Genomic DNA, 21719 nt, shown 5'->3' on the forward strand with positions numbered 1-21719 from the left:
GCACACGCCTTTAATCCCAGCACTCGGTAGACAGAGGTAGGAGGTTCGCCATGAGTTCGAGGCCACCCTGAGACTCCATAGTGAATTCCAGGACAGCCTGAGCTAGCGTGAGACCCTACCTCAAAAAAAAAAAAAAAAAAAATACATACATATATATATATATATATATATATATGTATGTATTTTTTTTTTTTTTTTGGAGTGCTGAGAGATGGTTCCTTTGGTCAGGCACTTGCTGCACAAGAACCTGAGCTCAGATTCTCACATGAAATCTGTGTGCACTGAATGTACCTCTTTGCCTAGCACTGAGGAGATAGAGATAAGAGGATCCCTGGGCTTGCTGGCCAGCTAGTCTAGTCGAATTGGTGACCTCCAGTTTCAGAAAGACCCTGACTCAAAAAAAGGGGAGGGGGTGGAACGTGACTGAAGAAGACCCTGTGGTTGTCCTCCGTCCTCCACAAGCATGCACACAGATATAAACATGCATGCGCACCACACACATACACACACCAAACATACAACCATTGTTGTAATGGTCCTCAAGATAACTAGTCACCACTGGATTTTTGAGAAGAGTATCTCATAACAAAGATATTCCAGGAAGATTAATGACAGTAAACTTCTTTATTGAAATGGGTAAATGTTGAAGGGAAATTAATTAATTGTCTCTGCATGCAGTGATAAAAGACCCAGGGGAGTTGGCAGTAGACATGAAGAGAGAACTGTATTGTACACAGGAGAAGGGGAAATCAATCAACGGGATTAATGAAAGGTTGAAAGCAAGGAAGGTCAAACATGTTCAGAAAATCAAGCCCCAGTCAATGGTAAAATAACTAATACAGACCATACTTAGACTGTTAGAGAGAAACCGGCCTGGGACCTTTGGAGGAAGAATAGTAACCAAAACAGACCACAGGACTTCCGTCCTGTATCAGCTGGGGAACTTCTAGACTGGGGACCTCTAACGTGCCGCTGAGATCGAGGCGTGGGTAGACCGAGTGAATCCTCTAAGGCTGTGCAGCAAGTCTAAGTTACGGCAGCTGTATGAAGACCTGACTACCAGTTCAGAGTCCCACCTGCTAGGCCACTGTGTCCATTTTGATCCGCTCTTCAGCCCCAAGGCAGTCTCGGTTGTAAGCCAGAAGATGAAGACTCAATGAGTACTTAAAATACATCATAACTGAGCAACAGAGAAGCAATTCATCCTAGGGGGGAAAAAAAAACTAACATAATGAGATTCAAAGACAAAAATACATTAGTGCAGTCTGAGTGGTTTGAAAATGGTGACCTGAATTTTAGGACCAGTTTATTCTCCATTTTGATTTGCAACTTGGAACCAGTTAAGCTTAATCCAAGGACATCAGCTTCCTAGGGTAGTACCCAATCCTGGGAGGCTTCCAGAGCACCCTCCATATCTACAGTTCTGATCCAGTCTCACTGAGATAGAAGCTTGACCCTTTATCAAAGAAGCCTCAGACTTTAAAAGCATGAGGCGTAGTCTGTTTAGTTTCTCATGAACTCACTTAAAAGTTTTCATTGAAGCTTCAGCCATGAATATGAACAGAAAATAAAGATTAGCCAACAGAAAGGACTGAGGGATTTCTTAGTCTCTATTGGTGCAAACCTCACTTCCTCTCTTATTTGTAAATAGCGTTATTAAATTTTGTGATACGAGAAGTTGTGCATTCACATGTATTTTGCAGGAATCTATTTTTTTGTGCCCCATGTATTTGCCATTTTCATATTGCCTATCTCTGAAAGGTCCATAGAGCATATGACTCTCACATAAATGGGATTTAAAAGGAAAGGGCTAAAGTAAATCTGTTTTAATAGCTCCGGAACCCTTTGTTGATTGTTCCTTTAAAAGCCAGTGAGGTTTCATTTAAAATGATAGCAAGTTCTTTTCTCCACAATATAGTCTTATAATCAAAAATGTCTTCCTACTGATGGCTTTCATAATTGCAAAGTCATAATCAGGGTGCCAGGAATTACAGCTTGAAGGGCAGAGCAAAAAGCCTAACTAAAATATAGTTTTATTTATTATATGAATTCCTCAAGAGTATGAGGCACTTTGGTTTGAAGAAAGTTCAGAGATGGATCTTTTCAGGAGCTGGTACAGTATTTAAAGGAGAGCTGAGGAGATGAACACAAGCTTTAAGGGAACAGAAGTTGCAGTTGATTGCATCATGATTTTTGAGGCCAAAGGCAAATAAATGCTTGAGTATTTCCAGATGTTAGCTGAGGAACCAGATCTTTTCAAGGTTAATTCTCTTCATTGATCTTGGCTGCTATCATTGTCATGATAGATTTGCAATTATGTTTGTTTTACTCAGGTTTATTTTATATTTTGTGGTTTAGTCTATTGTTTGTAATAAAAGCAGTGCTGATTTTTAGACAGATGGTACCACCAATTTCAAAGCTACTGGTAGTTGGGGCTGGGACTTGAAAACTAGGTATTCTGACTCCAGATTAATACAACACATGAAGATTATTAATTATCATGTACTCACTTGGGGATGGGCGCTGCTAAAAGGTGATGCCCAGCAGCTCATTGTGTTCATTGCTACAAGCCCTGGCAGAGTGTTGGCAGGAAGAAACAGACATCACTGCTTTTACTACAGTCCTCCACTTGCTGAGTGACTAGCGGGTCATAACTTACCATGTGTGCCCCACTAGGATGCTGTGCTGGCCTCTGAAGGTACCCTGGGCTTTCTCATCTTTGCCTGTGCACTTCCCTCTCTTGTCTTACAGAATTCAACCAGTGTCCTAAGGCCTCTCTTCAGTTGTGCCTCATCCGTACTTACCTGGACTCCTACCATTTGAATATCACCTGACCCCGCTTTAAAATTATATTTTTGACTTTTTTGTTTTTGTTTTTTGAGGTAGGGTCTCGCTCTAGCCCAGGCTGACCTGGAATTCACTATGTAGTCTCAGGGTGGCCTTGAACTCACAGCGATCCTCCTACCTCTGCCTCCCAAATGTTGGGAATTAAAGGCCGTTGCCACCATGCCTGGCTTAGATATTTTTTGACTAGTCAAAAACCCATTTATTTTTATTCTGTTATATTTTTATTTATTTACTTGAGAGAGAGATAAGAGAAAAACAGCCAGAGAGAGTGAGCATGGGCACACCAGGGCCTCCTGCTATTGCAGATGAACTCCAAACACATGGGCTACTTTGTGTATCTAGCTTTACATGGGTATTGGGGTATTGAACCTAGGCCTATTCTTTCTTTCTTTCTTTCTTTCTTTTTTTTTTTTTTAACTTGAGATGCTGTATAGAATGGGCCCAGGAATCTGCCTGCCAGACACTTGATACTGCCCTATTCATAGCTAGTACCTTTATTATTAAGTTTACAGCAGCCCCAGCCGACCAGAAGGGGGCAGTGGGGAGTCATGTGCTTGCTGTCTAGAGCAAGGAAAAGCCTATAGTAGTTCCCAGTTAGGAAAAACCTGCGCTCAAGCCAACCTCTGATAAGATGTTACTGAACCTGTAACCAAGTGTAGATTAGATAGTAAACACTAAAGGGATTTCTGGTGACCGGAGTGTTGACACACTTGAAAGGGAACTTGAAGGACTCCGTCCAGTGATTTTAGCTATGGTAACACGAGAGCCACAAGAAAGCTCTGAAAGGCTAAAGCTGTTTAGTGTTGTCCACACGCCTCACTGTTTATTTTATTAGTTTTCCTTCTCATCTGGGGAAACACATGTCCATTTGCATAGCCCGCTATTACATGGATAACTGGTGTTCTGTGCCCTTGTAGGTTATGGTTCAGCAAATAGCTTCATCCATTTTAAAAAGAATTGTTTCTTGCAGGGTGTGGGGCGCACACATTTAATCCCAGCACTGGGGAGGCAGAGGTAGGAGAATCGCCATGAGTTTGAGGGTACCCTGAAACTCCATAGTGAATTCCAGGTTAGCCTGGGTCAGAAAAATTGTTTCTTGCTTATTAAAAAAAAAAAAGCAGTGATCACTGCTTTTTAATGTGTTCTCTCTGACAAGATTTTAAAGGAAAAAGTATAAATCTTGTCTGTTTTAAGCCATCTGAAATAACTCAGACTTCATCTATAAATGCAATGCAGTTTCAACCTAAATCTCAGAATAAATGTTTTGAACCTACGAACATAAATCAAACAAGAATAACCTGACTTAAAAGACTCAAATGCACTTACTGATGTATCAGATAGATTAACAAAATATGTTAGAATGTTGCGATAAGTAAGTAGTGTGATACTGGAAGTAGCAGGATCTCTGTGAGTTCAAGGCCAACCTGAGCTACAAAGTAGGTTCCAGGTGAGTCTGGGCTACAGTGAGACCTGCCTCCAAAAAAAAAAGAAAAGAAAAGAAGAAAAGAAAAGAAAAAGAAAGGAAGGAAGGAAGGAAGGAATTAGAGAGAAATGTGGTATTTGCTTATACTTAGTCAAAAACCAAATAGAGCCCCCAAACTAGATCTATACATACATACCAGTGAGATGTTTTATACCTCAAAGGGGAAAGAAATACTAACTGAGTTAATAAGTGCCAGTGGTTGGAGTGATGGATTAGATGTTTACTTGTAGAGCCTGACTGCCTGTGTTTGATTACCCAGTACCTGCGTAAAGCCACATACACTAAGTGACACATGTATTTGGTGTTTCCAGTGATGGGAAGCCCTGGCTTGCTTATGTTTTCTTTTTCTGTCTCTCTTACTTTCTCTCTCTCTGTCTTAAATAGATAAATAAAATATTATTTAAAAAAACATTACTTGGGCAATGGATTATATTTTTAAAATATCATGTACACACACATAGTTCCTGTTAAAATAGAATAATAACCTACGCCAGGCATGGTAGAGGATGGATGCCTTTAATCCCAGTACTCAGGAGGCAGATGTGGGCAGATCACCATGAGTTTGAGGCCACCCTGAGACTACATAGTGAGTTCCAGGCCAGCCTGGGCTAGAGTGAAACCCTACCTTGAAAAATCAAAAGAAATTTAAAAACGATAGAACAATAACCTGAAAAAACACTTAGATGGAAATAAAGGAGAATGCTAACAGTGGGGGCAGTGAAGGATTTTTTTTAACGTGATATTAAAAAAATTTAACTGATAAAAGATTGATAGGTTTTTATTGTACTAAAATGTAAACAACCTATCATAAAAGATACCATTAATAAAACTGAAAGACAAGTAACATTTACAGCACATCTACAGGTCAGTAGGAATGTAATCAATAGGAAAAAGCACAGTATATGAACCAGCAATACACAAAACAAAATGGCAGAGTGTCTATAAACATAAAAAGATGCTTCCTCTCATCAAATAAGTTACAGATTAAAATTCACATTTTTCACAGAATTAAAAGTCTTCATGGTAGTAATAGTGTCAGAAGGGAAGGGTCAGCACAGACTCTGATTTGCTACCAGAACTGGGGTCAAGTTATCAGTCGCCCTTGATTTGAAGCGAAAGTGAGGGTGGCCTGGTCTTCAGTAGCATTCCATACCTGGGGAGAAACCTTACAGGAACTCTGGCATGTGCAAGGATTACATGATTTGGAGGTTCTGTATAGCATTGTTCATAATAGCCAAAAACAACTGGAAATATAATGTTCTAAAACAGTGCCATCGAGTCATACATTTGAATTCCATCCAATAGCAAAAGAGAATGCTTATCGCAAGAACACAGTAAATAAAGCATAGTGAGGGGCCGCGGAGATGGCCCAGCAGTTAGATGCACTGGCTTGCAAAGCCTGCTGATCCAGGTGGAATTCCACAGTACTCACATAAAGCCAGCTGCACAAAGTGGTGCATGCATCTGGACTTCATTTGCAGTGGCAAGGGGCCCTGGTGCACCTACATACTCTTTCTGCTTTTGAATACACAAAATATGTTTAAAAGCATAGTGAAGTTTATTACAGTATAATATGGTAGGATTTATGTAGCTTAAAATATATAGAGCAGGGACTTCCGGCCAAGATGGTGACTGCCTAGCTGCCCTGCAAATCTCCAGGAAAGAAAGAAAGAGGCAGATCCTAAGGAGAGAGCCACCCCATCATACCTCAAAAGGGCCCCGGCTGAAACTAAGGAAAATTAGCGAAACAAGCAAGGGTGCTGTTTTCCTGATGAACCAGATACCAGCACAAGGGGGAAGGAGACCAACACAGAGAAAAATCAACTCCTACCAAATCAGAGAGCCAGAGCCTCAGAGGCCCCCAACACCTCAGCACTGAAGCAGACCAAAAATGAACCCAACATGGCTCAGGGAAATTTTGCAGAAGAGGGGCAGAAAGAACCACATGTTGGGTCAGGATATGCAGAGACATTTATCGTACCAGTAACTGTGGGATAACTCCACAAGGCATGACCCATATACCTCAACAAGGAGGGGCCAATGGGGAGGGGGTAGGTCATGGATGAGCCTAATAATAGTACCAAACTGCCTGTATTTGCTGAATAGAAAACTAATTTAAAAATGTAAAAAAAAAGTATATATATATATATATATATATATATGTGTGTGTGTGTGTGTGGAGAGAGAGAGAGAGAGAGAGAGAGCAGTATCACAGTTTTTGTGGGGACCCTTTGTATTAAGCAGTTTTCTCATTGCTGCAGCAAAATGCATACGGAAGGACTTATTTTGGCTCAGGCTTGAGGTGAAAATTCCTTATGGTGAGGAAGGCATTGTGTCAGGACCATGAGGTAAGCCAGTCACATTGCGCCCACCATCGGCAAAGAGAGGGGAATGCTGATGCTCAGCTAGTCTTCTCATTTTGTTCATTCTGGAACCTCAGCCCATGGCATGGCGTCACCCGTGGTCAGCTCAGTTAACCTTGCCTGCAAAGCCAAATTCCCCAGGACCCATGTAAGCCAGATGCACAAGGGGGCACATGCATCTGGAGTTCGTTTGCAATGGCTGGAGGCCCTGGTGTGCCTAATCTCTTCTTGATTTCTCTCTCTCTTTGACTCTTTCTCTCTTTCAAATAAATAAATAATACATACTTTTTTTTAAAAAAAAAAGGATAATCTTACAAGGTGTTGATCTCAATATGTAATACAGTAATATCACAAGCTGTATAACTGGAATGGTTTTGTGGCTCCTTGCTATTATTATCTGCAAAATAGTATAGATTCTGGAACTTAGCACTCAGTCTCATCAACTACCATCAACCTCTGACTCATCTTTTTATATTTTCTTTGTGGATTTACCTACTTTTTTTTTGTAACGAACCACAGTAGATAATTTGGGCTTTGCAAGCCACACACTTATAGTCATGGCCCTGCCCCTCCCCCAGAATCTGTCAGGGGTCCCTAGTGCCTTCCCCAGCTTCACTGTTTGGCAGGTAGATTTGAGGCACTCAGCATATTTTGTAGTCATGGCTGAGAGAAAGGAGACAAAGGAAAAAGATGTTTGGAACATAATTTGTGGGAAACTGAGAAAGAGCCTGCAAGAGTAATCCTCCCGTGAAGAGTCCCTCCAGCTTTGAATTGTGGTAATCTACATGAAATGTTACAGATGTGATATCCAGAGTTTTTATGGGAGCTGGTGTCATAGGAGCATTCTGCCTGCCACATAACAGAATCCTAGACTCCAGAATGGAAAAAGCGCTCGGCATAAACCACTCGTAGAAGTTTTAGAAAATCCAGATTTCTAGGTGCCAGTCAAAGGCCAGCCTTGCAAGAAGACGGATCCAAGGATAATAGTCTCAGACAGGATGTGGTGCTTTTCTTAAACAGCCCCTTGAAAATGTAGGGTGGGGAGGAAACAATTCTTTGCCCACAGACTGCACTGAGAGAGCGCGGACCTAATGTGATCCTTCTACACCAGTCCTTACCCAGCACCCTGTCCTTCAGATGTTGCAAGGGGAGGAACCCCACGTCGTGTCACTTCACCATACTTACTCTTGCTTGGTTTCGAGAGAGGAGAAAAGTTAAGGCTAAAGCTTAAACTATTTGATTTGGTTCTCAAAGCGTGGAAGAAGAGGAGGAATAATCAGTCAGCGTCTGCTCGCTGCGGTGTAAGCCTCTCAGTAATGCTCACCAGGCCTGCCGCTCAGGGCTGGGGACCGCAGGCGGCGCATGCGCTGCTCTTACTCAGGATCCAGAGCCGACAGATAATTTTGTTAGCTAATAAACATGCAACTTCCAGAGATAAGAATATTGATCACTTGTTTATTTGGGCATTCCACCTACATAATACTGCACAGTGATTAAAATTAAACCATTTACAGCAACATAATACTAAAATACACAGGCATATTCAGATTTTGTCATTTCCTTATCAGTGCTCCTGATGAATTTTTTTTGTATTCTAAGTGAGTTGTATTATCTGCTCACACTCCTTTAATCTAGACAGAAGCTTTCCAGTGTTTTTCTTATTTTGATATGAACATAATTTTATTTTAATGCTTTTAAAAAGGGAGAGTATGGGTGTGCGCGTGCGCATGCATGCCACAGCGAGTTTGTGGAGATTAGAGGAAGCCTTGGGCGTGGGTTCTGGCCTCCCACCGTGTTTGCTGCTGTGTGCATCCGGCTAGCCCGTGCGCTTCCAGCGATTCCCCCATCTGACTCTCATCTTGCTGTAGCAGCACTGAAGTTTCACTACCCAGCACTGCTCTGGCTTTACACTGGTTCTGGGGATCCAAGCTATGCTCCACATGCTTATGTGGCAAGAGTTCTGCCCATTGAGCAACCTCCCCAGACCAATTTAATGCCTATTTTAAAAAATTATTTATTTATTTATTTGAGGGGGCTGGAGAGTGAGAATGGGTGCACCAGGACCATCAGCAAATGCACTCCCGACGCACGCGCCCCCTTGTGCATCTGGCTTATGTGGGTACTGGGGAATTGAACTTGGGTCCTTAGGCTTTGCAGGCAAGTGTCTTAACCACTAAGCCATCTCTCCAGCCTTAATGCTTATTTTTTTAAAAGATCTGATTTACTTGCTCTCCTCACTGTTTCACAGATTTGAATTGCATCTTGCAAGTCCTTACTATGTTCATTTCACAACCTTTAAAAAAAATTTTAGGGCTGGAGGGATGGCTTAGCAGTTAAGGTGTTTGCCTGCAAAACCAAAAGACCCAGGTTCGATTCCCCAGGACCCAAGTTAGCCAGATGCACAAGGGGGGGCATGCATCTGGAGTTCGTTTGCAGTGGCTGGAGGCCCTGGTGTGCCCATTCTCTCCTTCTTTCTCTGTCAAATAAATAAATAATAAATTTTTTTAAAAAATTATTTATTTATTTATTTGAAAGGGGCACAGAAAGAGAGAGAGGGAATGAGTGTGCCAGGACTTCTGGCCACTACAAATGAACTCCAGATACATGTGTCACTCTGTGTATCTGGCTTTACATGGGTACTGGAGAATTGAACCTGGGTCCTATAGCTTTGCGGGCAAGTGCCTTAACCATTTAAGCCATCTCTCCAGCTCTAAAAATATTATTTATTTGAGAGAGAAAAATTATGTGTGTGCCAGAGCCTTCTGCCACTGCAAAAGAACTCTAGCTGCATGGGCTACTTTGTGTACCTGGCTTTATTGGGAAATTGAACCTAGGCTGTCAGGTTATAAACAAGAGCCTTTATACACTGAGCCATCACTCCAGCCCAACCATTTTGTTTTGTTCTGATAAATTATTTTTCTAAATTTCATTGTCCAGTTGTTTGCTAGTAGAAATATAACTGATGTTTGTACCTTGGATGCTGTATTTTGAGCCCCTCAGAATTCACTTCGTGTTGAGTTCTCTACGAATAGAAATAATTCTATTTCTCCTTTTCTAATTTTAAACCTTAATTTTTTTTCCTTTTCCTTTTCTTTGCATTAGCTAGAATATCCAATACAGTGTAGAGTAGAAGTAATAAAAGTCATATTTTTGCATCCAGTCTTAAGGAGAAACTGTTCAATATTGTACTAGTAAGGATGATGTTAGCTGTCAGTTTTTCTTAGATGCTGTTTATCGGATTATGGAAGCTTCCTTTCAGCTGTGGTTTGCTGAAACTTCATAATAAATGACTGCTGAATTTTTTTAATGTTCTTTTTATAGATATAGACAATCATAGGGATCTTCTTTTACTTCTATTCTGTTAACTCAGTGGATTAGTGTTTGTTTGTTTGTTTTTGTTTTTTTGAGGAGGTAGGGTCTCACTGTAGCCCAGGCTGACCTGGAATTCACTATGTAGTCTCAGGATGACCTCGAACTCAGGGCGACCCTCCTACCTCTGCCTCCCGAGTCCTGGGATTAAAGGCGTGAGCCACCATGTCTGGCTAGGTTTTTGTTGTTGTTGTTGTTTTGTTAACATTAATTTATTTGAATAAAGAGACAGAAAGAGGCACACAGAAAGAATATGGGCACACCAGGGCCTCCTGCCACTATATAAAGAAACTGCAAGCATTTGTGGTACTTTATGCATCTGGCTTTACATGCATACTTGGAAATAAAACCTGGGTCATTAGTGTTTGCAAGCAAGCACCTTTGACCACTGAGCTATCTCTTCAGCTCTGATTAGTTTTCATATGTTTAATTCACAGTTACATTCTTGGGATGAACTAGAGAGAATTATTGTCCTGTTGTATTGTTAAAGTTAACTTGTTAATTTTTTTTTTTTAATTTATTTGAGAGCGACAGAGAGAAAGACAGATAGAGGATAGAGAGGGAATGGGCACGCCAGGGCTTCCAGCCTCTGCAAACGAACTCCAGACGCATGCGCCCCCTTGTGCATCTGGCTAACGTGGGACCTGGGGAACCGAGCCTCGAACCGGGGTCCTTAGGCTTCACAGGCAAGCGCTTACCCGCTAAGCCATCTCTCCAGCCCAACTTGTTAATTTTATTTTTTAGAAATACAATTGTATCTGTTGTCAGTTTTATTTGCTTCTGTTTTTTATTGTCCTTATAGCTATATGATTTTGGTATCAGGGCTATATAGCATTTTAAAATGCATCCAGAAGAATTTACTCCTTTATTTTCTGGAAGTTTATATAAAACATTATTTTTTCAGTGCTTGATTGCAATTGGCCAGTGAAGTTGTCTGGACTTAGGTTTCTCTATAAAAGATTGTAGGGCTGGAGATATGCCTTAGCTGTTAAAGGCACTTGCTTGCAAAGCTTGACAGCCTGGGTGTGTGTGTATGTGTGTGTGTGTGTGTGTGTGTGTGTGTGTGTGTGTGTGTTTATTTGTTTGTTTGTTTTTTATTTGAGAGGGAGAGAGAGGATAGGTATGTCAGGACCTCCAGCCACTGCAAGCAGACTCTAGATACATGTGATATGCATCCGGCTTATGTGAGTTCTTGGGAATCAAACCGGGATCCTTATTCTCCACAGGCAAGTGCCTTAATCACTCAACCATCTCTCCAGCCCTTGCTTTAAAAAAAAAAACAAAACAAAAACAAGCAATGTTTAATGGTCTCATTAATTCTTAGCATATTTTTCAAATAGCTTCTTCAATTTGTAGTCCCTGTGTCCTCTCCCTAGTGGAGAGACTCAGTAGTTGAAATTCTTAATACAGTTGGCCACAATCCTCAAATAACTTGTAGGGCATCTTTGTGCAAATAGTAAAACGAAAAGGACTACTTCTCCTATTCAGGTAACTAAGGAGAAAATGTCTGTTTCTTGAACCTGAGTGTACAGCTGCTGCTGTCAGATTTAGCTCTATTCGTACCTTTGGGCAAAGAACAGGTTTTTTTATGTAATCATAGAAAAAAAAGCCAACTTCCCCAGGTGAGCTCCCCGACCCTCAGGGCTGACTGGCTGCATCATTTGCCTCTTGCCTGGAAGCACAAAGGGGCTCTTCATGTGACCCAGGCCTCTGGGGGTGCCCAGTCAGAAGGAGGTGACACTGGACCTGTGAAGTCCAGTGTGTCCTGTGTCAACTAGAATCACATTGTGTGTTGAGAGAAATGTCAGCTGCTGACAGTTACTCGTGTGTACTCAGAAGTCCGCTGTCATCTCGTGTCCATCACTCACGTAAAAAGGCCTGCGGAAGGGGCTGCTGAAACTCCTGTGTTGTAGGTGATGCAGATAAACCAGGAGAGCTGCCCGTGGTCAAAGAGCTAGAGATCAGCCAAAGACCTCACGCAGATTTCTGAAGTTGCCATCCTGTCTCTGAGCTTGAAGGAACATTTATTTATTTCCCTTACATCTCATCTCTTAAAAAACACACACACATTGTTTAACAGCTCCACAAATGCCCAGCAGGTTACACTGAAATGATCACAGAGTATAGCAGAGTGTTTCTTACTCCGGAAAGTACAACCGTATTTCTGGCTTGTTCGTGTTACCTTCCCTAATTGTGTCAAAACACTCTACCTCCTATTCAGAAACAGCAGTAGTGCAAATAGAATAATTATAGTATCTTTTGAAGGAGAGACAAAAGTAACTTTGATTTGCTATCACTTGTCTGCAGAGGTCCGCAGTGCCTGGGCTTTTAGAAGATTATAAGAAAGACAATGGTTTTGAGAATAGTGCCATAGTTATGATTTTTCAATTTTATTTTAACGAGTTGACTTACAAAGGGGTCTTAACCCCCAGTGTAGAAGCAAGGTTAGCTTTCACCTCTAGGGATAGAATGTGGGTTTGAAACCACGGAGGATATTGTTGAGGCTGATTTTAGTGCACCTGTTAGGAATCACTGTGAGAGTAGTTTTTAATGTCTGTAAAGCTTTCCCTCTTCTCTTTGTTTCCATGTTCCAAGCATTACCTTTCTTTGCAGATACTAATCACTTGGGCTCTACTCTCAGATCTTTCTAGCCAAGTATTTTGTAGTGTTTCTCATAGTTCTCTAGGTATTTATTTGAAAAGCAATGTTGGAGCCCAGTTTATTTTTTATGATCTTGAGATCTTATTACTTGGGAAGATAGTACGGATTATTTTTTATTTGTTTTGATATCTCCATCTTTGGCAGCAGTGAATGTGATTTTTGACTGCAGGCATTTTTTAACTTGGATTAAATATATTTTTGGAGAATACTAAGGTGCACTTTTTGTGGCTAATGAGTGTACCTTATTTGATTTGTATAGCCATGTTGGGAACATAGGTAAGCTTTAATAAATATTCGCTGAATGAATGATAGAATGAAATGCATAAGCCAGTTAATAGCATTCTAACTATGCATACATTCTTTTGTTTGGTTCATACATTGTTTGAACTTAGTTAATGGGCAAATAAAGATGATTTTTTTAGGCAGTTTCAAATAAATGACATAGTGAAACATAGGAAATCAGTCAAGGAGGTGGTGTGGTTAGCAGTAAGCACTGGGCTGGAACTGAAAGATCCACATGGTTTCACCAAAATAACTACAGTCCATCCTCATCAGGCTGCTCAGCCTCGCTGACCTCAGCTCCGTCATCATGAAGGTAAATACAGAAACTGCAGGAACCATCCCCCTCACACACGCGGAAGGGCTCTGGGTAGGGTGAAGCCGGCTTTGGATACAATGGGTTGCTGCTCTCAGGTTGGCTATCTGTGGGGCCCGGAGCCTCACTTTGGGAAGACATGAGGACCCATCAGCCCCAGAGCCCAGCGTGCTGTCCAGGGTGAGAAGAGACTCCTTGTGACAGCATGCTCCGATGGCAGCGCTGCCCCCCCGCACCGCACCGCAGCCTGGTCCTCGTTGTCTTCTCTGCCTCTCGCAGAACCGAGTCAGCAGCACAGTCCTACAGCATGAGAAAGCACACCGCCAGTAATACCTCCGGGCTCACATTTACACTCAGTCTAAGTTTAGGAGGCCTGCTCTTGCCCCACCCCTTCAGCTAAGAGGTCGTGCTTAGGACTCATACAGCTCCCACTTCTCTGTGCACTTGGAATCAGTCAGACAGGGGAGGTGTGAGTCTTAGGAGAGGGACAACGAGGCAAAGGAGCCATCTGCTTTTATATCTAGTCCACCAAGGCTGGTGTTCTCCTCCATCTTTTTCTTTTCTTTTTAATATTTTATTTATTTATTTAAGATAGAGAGAGAGAATGGACATGCCAGGGTCTCCAGCCACTGCAAACAAACTCTAGATGTAAGTGCCCCCTTTGTGCACCTGGCTTATGTGCGTCCTGGAGAATCAAACCAGGATCCTTTGGCTTTGTAGGCAAACGCCTTAACCACTAAGCCATCTCTCCAGCTCCTCCTCCATCTTTTCCTATCTGCCCTATGTGATTTCATCGTAAGTCAAGCTCCAAGTTATTTTCTGGTTTTGTCTCTACCATCAGTTTGTTTATGTTACCTTCAAAAATGCATAAATTTGTTAACAAATTTTATACCAGAACCTTGGTTTCATGTCAGTATATTAATCATTATTTTAAAATAGAGCTTATTTTTACATTAGTTAAATTTGCCAGTGTTGTAGATCTACTTAAAAGTATTATCCTGGTGCCCATAATAGAACCAGACTTCTGTTTCAATTAAAACACAGAGTTGGGCGCTGGAAGAATGGCTTAGCAGTTAAGATGCTTGCAAAACCAAAGAAAGGACCCAGGTCCAATTCCCCAGGACCCTTGTAAGCTAGATGCACAAGGTGGCAAATGCATCTGGAGTTCATTTGCAGTGACTGAAGGCCTTGGTTTGTGTTCTCAGTCTCTGTCTGTCCCCCCCTCCCCCCCCTCTCTGTGGAACAAATAAAATAATTTTTTTTAAAAAGGACACCAAGTTGGGAACATCATCATCCATGAAATTTTATAATTCTGTGAGTCATCTGTCCGAGCAAGCTTTTCTTACAGAGGTGACAAAGCTGTGTGTCTCCCATGATCTGACAGTTGTCAGTAGATGCACTGTCATTTGCTAGAAGTTAGGAATAAAATGATTCTCCAAGCTCCCAGCCCCAAGGCTCTGTCCTGTTCTTGATGCCACAGATTTCAAGGAGAGCCCATACTGTTTATATAATTTGGTTCCAGACTACTTTTCCAGCCAGGTATTACTAATCTCTAATTTACCTTTCCTGTCTCCTTCAATATTGCTCATCACATATTAATTGTATTTCCTCTATAAACTGACCAGTACACTGGCCACAACTATTCATTCCTTTCCTTTTAAAAGTCTACCAAGCCAGGCATGGTGGCACACGCCTTTAATTCCTGCACTCGGGAGGCAGAGGTAGGAGGATAGCCATGAGTTCAAGGCCACCCTGAGACTACATAGTGAATTCCATGTCATCCTGAGCTAGAGTGAAACCCTATCTTGGAAAAAAAAAAAAAAAAATTAAAAGTCTACCAAGTCTTACATGCCAGACTCCATGATGCCATTTCAGATCACTCAAATCAATGACAATCATCTGGCTTGCGCAGTGGTACAAGTTACATTGGTCAAGTTACATTGGCTTTGTGATATACCAAACTGTGAGATTAGCATCACTTTGAGGAAATTTTGCTGAATAACGTCTCAGAGTTAGCATAGGATCATCAGCTCCCTAAAGACATTATGTGTTCAGTGACTGTCTGAAATATAAATGAGTGTCTGCAACCCTTCCTTTTTCACCGAGTTAAGCTGCAAGGCTAGAATGATGTTCTTCACTTCTTCCCATGGAAGTAATGTGGCGTCTGAGCTCTCCCCATGGGCTAGTTGTTCCTGTGCTTCCCAGACTTCGTGCCCTAAACCTACTACCTAACTTGATTTTCCCATTGAATATAGATTTCTAGGGCTGTCATAGCAAAGTGCCACATGCTGGGGGGCCTAGAACCTCAGAAGTTACTCTCTTACCATTTTGGCCAGAGGGTGTCAGTAGGGCCGCGCTCTCCAAAGCCTCTGGGGGATAGTGCTCCATGGCTTCCCTAGCTGCTCATGCTGTCAACAATCTTTGTGACTCACTCTAATCCCTATATTTGTCACCACTTGCCACTCCTGTATGTGTGTGCCCAACTCTCTTCTCTTGTGCTGTTTGTGTTGAATTAGAGCCCTCCTAAGAACCTCAACCCAACTTGGTTTCACTTGCAGAAGACCTAATATCTATCCTAAGTCACATTCGTAGGTACCGGGGGTTAGAACTTGGGTGTATCTTTCCAGGGGACCCAAACTCATAACCCTCTTCTTTTTTTAAATGAGATTCACATAGCATAAAACTAGCCATTTTAAAATGAACTCATCGGTAGCACTGATTGCATTCACAGCTTTGTAAAATAATTGCCTGTATGTGTTCCAAAACATTTTCATCCCTCTAAAGAAAAGCCTTTACCATTATGCAGTAACTCCTAATCACTTTGCTGAAGTTTGGCTGAGGCCACCTGTAACAGTTCTTCCTCAAACCCATCCCCTTAGCCCCTGGCAAACATAGGTCTGTCTGTCTGTTTCTTTCTTTTTAACTTTTATTTACTTGAGAGAGGGACAGAGAAAAAGAGGCAGACATCAGAGAGTGAGTGTGGGTGCATTAGACCCTCTTGTCATTGCAAACGAACTCCAGACACAGGTGCCACATTGTGCATCTGGCTTTATATAGGTATTGGGGCATTGAATTCAAGCCATCAGTTTTTTGTTTTGTTTGGTTTTGTTTTTCGAGGTAGGGTCTCACTCTAGCACAGGCTGACCTGGAATTCACACTGTATTTAGGGTGGCCTCGAACTCACAACAGTCCTCGTACCTCTGCCTCCCGAGTGCTGGAATTAAAGGCGTGTGCCACCACGCCTGGCAAGCTATCAGTTTTATCTTTATTGTAGTACATAGTAGTACTTTATTATTTTGTGGCTGAAAACTATTCTGGTGCTTGCTTCAGCATCACATATACTAAAATTGGAACAATACAGAGAAGATTAGCATGGCTTCTGCACAAGGATGACACACAAATCCGTGAAACGTTCCATATTTTTAAAAATGTATTCTGAAGAAGCCAGGTGTGGTGGCACACGCACACCTTTAATCCCAGCACTCAGGAGGCAGAGGTAGGAGGATCGCCATGAGCTCAAGGCCATCCTGAGACTCCATAGTAAAGTCCAGGTCAGCCTGGACCAGAGTGAGACCCTACCTCAGGAAAAAAAAAAAAAAAGTATTCTGTTAGGTGTCTGCACTATAATTTGCATATCAGTTCATATACTGAGCACCTGGGTTCTTTGTGCTTTGGTGAACAGTGCCGCTGGGAACATGAGCGCACATGCAGTTCTTTGATCATCTGTTGCCGGCGCAGGGGGAGTATATGCCTGGGTGTAGAGTTGCTGTGTCATGTGGCATTGCTTTGCTTGGCTGTTTCAATAACTGCCAAATTATTTTCCATGGCAGCTGAATCATGTTACTGCCAGCAATGTACAAGTGCCCAGTTTTTCCGTATCTCACCAACAATATCCTATTATTTTGATAGTAGCCATCCTAGTTGGTGTAAAAAAATAAATCTAACTGTGGTTTCGACTTGCGTTTCCCTAATGACTAATGATACTGAGCATCTCTGTAGGTATCTATTGGACATTTGTAAACCTTCTTTGAGAACTGTGCACTAGTTTTGTCTTTTGTTTGTTTTGATCTCTTAATTTAATTTAATTATTTCATGGAGAGAGAGAAATGGGCACACCAAGGCTTTCAGCCACTGCAGACGAACTCTAGACACATGCACTACCTTATGCGTCTGACTTACGCGGGTCCTTTGGCTTTACAGGCAAGTACCTTAACTCCTAAGCCATCCCTCCAGCCCTGTTTTGATTTTTCTAAGTAGCCCAGCTTGACCTATAACCTACTCTATAACTCCAAGCTGACCTCAAACTCACAGCAGTCCTCCTACCTCAGCGTCCCAAGTGCTGGGATTAAAGGGATATGACACTATGCCTGACCCTGCTTTGACATTTTTATTTGGGTTGTTTGTCTTGATTCTAAGTTGCAAGAGCTCTTTACACTTTCCACATACTATATATACCTTTGCCAGATATGCAGCTTGGAAATACTTCTGTCTTATACTTACTCCCTGGGTATCTTTTTCCTTTTTTTGTAATATGTAGAAAAGCTTTCAATTTGGAATTCTAATTTATCTGATACTATATCTCATGCCAAGAGATTCAGCCTATTTTCTTCTAAGAGCTGTGTGGCTTTAGATCTTATGTTTAGGTCATTGACCCATTTTTGAGTTCATATTACTGCTTGTATATTACTAGATACTGTGCACAAATACTGTACTATGTCTGCCCTCAAAGACAGCTTACTTTGTATCTGATAAAGTCTTAGGAGATAATCAGAAGAGATGATTTGTTTTATTAGACATTACAAACCAGTCTGTCTTTCATAGCATGAAACCTGGTACCCCCTGATACTTGGTGAACCGGTCATGAACATGATTGAACCAAATGGAGGTCTTTCTTACCACTTAGTTCTCACGTATGTCAAAGGCAGAAGACCTGTCATTCAGTTCCAAGAGAAACTGGGAAGTGGGACGTGTTATTCTCCCATCTATAATGTGGCGCTCTCCCCCCACCCCGCCGAGATAGGGTCTTGCTGTAGCCCAGGCTAACCTAGAATTCACTATGTAGTCTCACAGTGATCCTCCTGCCTCTGCCTCCCAAGTGCTGGGATTAAAGGTGTGCGCCACCACGCCTGGCTTCCTTCTTTTCTTCTAACCCTTGCTTCCATCACTATCATTCATTGGTTCGTTTTCTGTAGACGATCATGTAAATGTTTCACAGCCCTGGCTGTCCTGTGGCAGAGTGTCCAGCAGCAGCCCGGAAGTGGCCTTGTCATGTTTAACCTCGACTCTGTAGCTTTCAGCGGTGCCTAGCGTTTATTGTTTGCTGAGCTGTGGTCTCCGGGTTTCAGAGTGCTTTTTCTAGGTTTGTTTCTTTGTGGGATATTTGGTGGGTAACAGAGTGCCACAAGATAACAGGCCTCAAAAAACCACTGACTAGAGATGATGGCGATGGCAACGGCTCCACTGAGTGCCAGCCACATGAGTGTATGGTGCTCACTGGGTCCCCACACCGCCTTCTCACAGCATATTCTCATTCTCCTCAGTTTATAGATAAGAACACCAAGTATGAAGGAAAAAACAAAAACTAGCACTTGCCTAAAAACATACTCAGCTACTTAGGAAATAGCTAGGGAGTTGAAGGCCAAATTGTTAGTTTTTATACCATATCATTATCCCAGACCGAAGCTGGGGAGCGTACGAGACGTGGTCCAAGTGCTAGGATTCGCTGAAGACGTTTTGGGGCAGAGTAACCTGCGTCTGTACCTTCACCGCCGACGTCCACTTGGGGCTGCGGGAGCAGCCGTGACTCGGCTTCGCTTTGCTCCGCACAGCAGTGTGGCACCGCTTGCAACAGCCCTGACGAGGGCTAAAAATGGAACCTCTGTTTAACATTTCAGGCCACAGTGGAAAGTGGGTGATGGGCAACTGATAGTAAAGAAATGATGGCTAGTGATATCTAATCTTTGCTTTCCTTGATGGTACAGACATTTATCATGTGGCATAGATATCATGTCATATCGGCAATTATGATACCCATAATATTCTATGAATATCAGAGCCATTGCTGTTACAAATATTTCAGTTTTCATCTGTCAGTTTCTGATCAGAATCATCAGTGAAGTGATTGTCAGAAGCATGTGGAAGGTACCACTTCAATGTAAATGATTTAATTATTGAAGAAAGTCATGTGAAACTTGACATTTTGTTGTCCAGGAAGCATAGCCCAGAATTCTCTGTGTATTTTGAGCCACCTAATTATTTACAAGAACATAGTAGCTGTTTGATTATTTTTCCATTAGTCCAAACTCTTTTGAACATATTTTGCTATGTGGTGACTTTTACCTTCTTAAAAAAAAAAAAAAAAAACTTTTTTAAATATTATTTTTATTTTATTTAAGAGAGAGAGAAAGAATGGGTACTCCTTGGCCTCCAGCCACTGCAAATGAACTCCAGGTGCATGCACCTTCATGCATCTGTCTGGTTTATGGAGGTCCTGAGTAATCAGACCTGGGTCCTGTGGCTTGGCAGACAAGTGCCTTAGCCACTAAGCCATCTCTCAAGCCCACGATAATATTTTTCTTTCAAGGTAGGGTCTTGGGCTAGCCCAGGCTGATCTGGAGCTGGTCTCAGGCTAGCCTCCAACTCAGCGATCCTCCGACCTCAGCCTCCCTCCCGAGTGCTGGGATTAAAGACATATGCTACCACGCTCAATAGATTTTTTTCCCTTCTTAACTAATATTTTTCGCCTAAAAATAAAAGCATAGATTCTGAGGGTATTGCTCCGTTATAGATTCTTAACTAGCAAACCAGAAGCCCTGAGTTCAAGGCCCAGCATCACAGAAAAGGGACATTCTTAGAGGGTAAGAAGCAGGTGATGGCCTCTTTAGTCCTTTTGATTATGTTGTAGTAAACTCTGCTCCCATGAAACACATGTCATACATGCAGCCGCCTTGTTTCACTCACACCACAGCAGCTCAAAAGTAAATGTGATTACCTTAGAATTATGGGCCTGTAGATAGGAAGAAGAAATAAAACAGTAGGGGAGACAAAGATTAATTCCTGGAAGACAGGAAATTTAATTTTAGAAATATATAACGGGAAAGGGTTTTAAGACAGTCTTGCATCTTTATGACAGAATATGTTATGTGGGGACCAAAGATTTAGATTTTTAAAAAGTGAAATTTGAGTTTGTGAAAATATAATAAATTTTTTTGTAATCTCAAAGCATTGATTTTATAACACAAATATAAAAAAATCATATTAATAAAAGATAATAGATTTGTCTATGAATTTTAAAGTCACATGTAGCAGAATTCCTTAAATCTAAATAAATAACTTGAGTATGAGAAACAGTAATTTTACCCTTGATTTTTGTTAATAGTCCCAATAAACAGTTCTAAACTATCAATAATAGAGATGAAAACATTGCAATGGGGAAAAGGGAAGGAAAAGCACCATAGGCTATGAAATATGTTTATTCTTGCCGTTAAATACAATGTGCAAGTAAATAACATCAAAACACTTTGTGCCTGTCATATTGCTACTAAAGATTTTTTTTTTAAATATCCTCATAGACAAACATTCTCAAAAAAAAAAGCCCCCTCCTGCCCTGCCTGCCAGGAGGAGAATGGCAGCGGTCTTTGCATACCCACACTGGTCTACAGACAGGGTCCCAGTGATGGAGCCTGGCATTAGGGTACCACACAGGCTTGGGTCCTCTCTGCTGTCTAACGTGTGTTTGACCTTGGGCTTGAGTCCCTCATCAGAAAAGTGGTCTGAGCTGGGTTTGGTGGTGCATGCCTTTAGTCCCAGCACTTGGGAAACAGATGGGAGGATGGCTGTGAGTTTGAGGCCAGCCTTAGATTACATAGTGAATTCCAGGTCAGCCTGGGCTAGCTAGAGTGAGACCCTACCTTGAAAAACCAAAAAGAAGTGGGCTCGCTCGTTCCCTATCTATCTATCTATCTATCTATCTATCTATCTATCTATCTATCTACCTACCTATCTATCTATCTCAAGTAGATAAATAAAAATTAATTAATTAAAAAAAAGTATAGCTGGAGAGATGATTTAACAGTTAAGGCACTTGCCTGAGAACCTAAGGACCCAGGTTCAATTCCCCAGAACGTACGTAAGCTAGATGCACATGGTGGCACATGTAGCTGAGGTCCTGGCACGCCCTTTCCCTCTGCCTCTTTCTCTCTCAAGTAAATAAAAATAAATTAATTTAGAAAAAAAAAATAGGGCTGGAGAGATAGTTTAGCGGTTAAGGCGTTTTGCAAACCAAAGGATCCTGGTTTGATTCTCCAGGACCCTCATAAGCCAGATGCACAGGTCCATCTGCAGTGGCTGGAGGCCCTGGCACGCTCATTCTCTCCCTTCCTCCCCCCCCCCTCTCTCTCCC

At 41.8% G+C, this 21719-nt stretch overlaps 1 protein-coding gene and 1 non-coding gene across 3 annotated transcripts in view; both read left to right on the forward strand.

Annotated features, from left to right (window-relative positions):
* The window catches only part of Mrps27 (mitochondrial ribosomal protein S27), a 95076-nt gene that overhangs the window by 30238 nt on the left and 43119 nt on the right, over positions 1–21719 (forward strand). The gene's annotated exons all lie outside the window — the stretch shown is intronic.
* LOC123454881 lies at positions 16636–16742 on the forward strand. The gene has a single exon (XR_006633537.1). It is a non-coding gene; the product is annotated as a U6 spliceosomal RNA (small nuclear RNA).

The sequence above is a fragment of the Jaculus jaculus genome, chromosome 14, assembly GCF_020740685.1.
Source record: "Jaculus jaculus isolate mJacJac1 chromosome 14, mJacJac1.mat.Y.cur, whole genome shotgun sequence".
Classification (NCBI taxonomy): Eukaryota; Metazoa; Chordata; class Mammalia; order Rodentia; family Dipodidae; genus Jaculus; species Jaculus jaculus.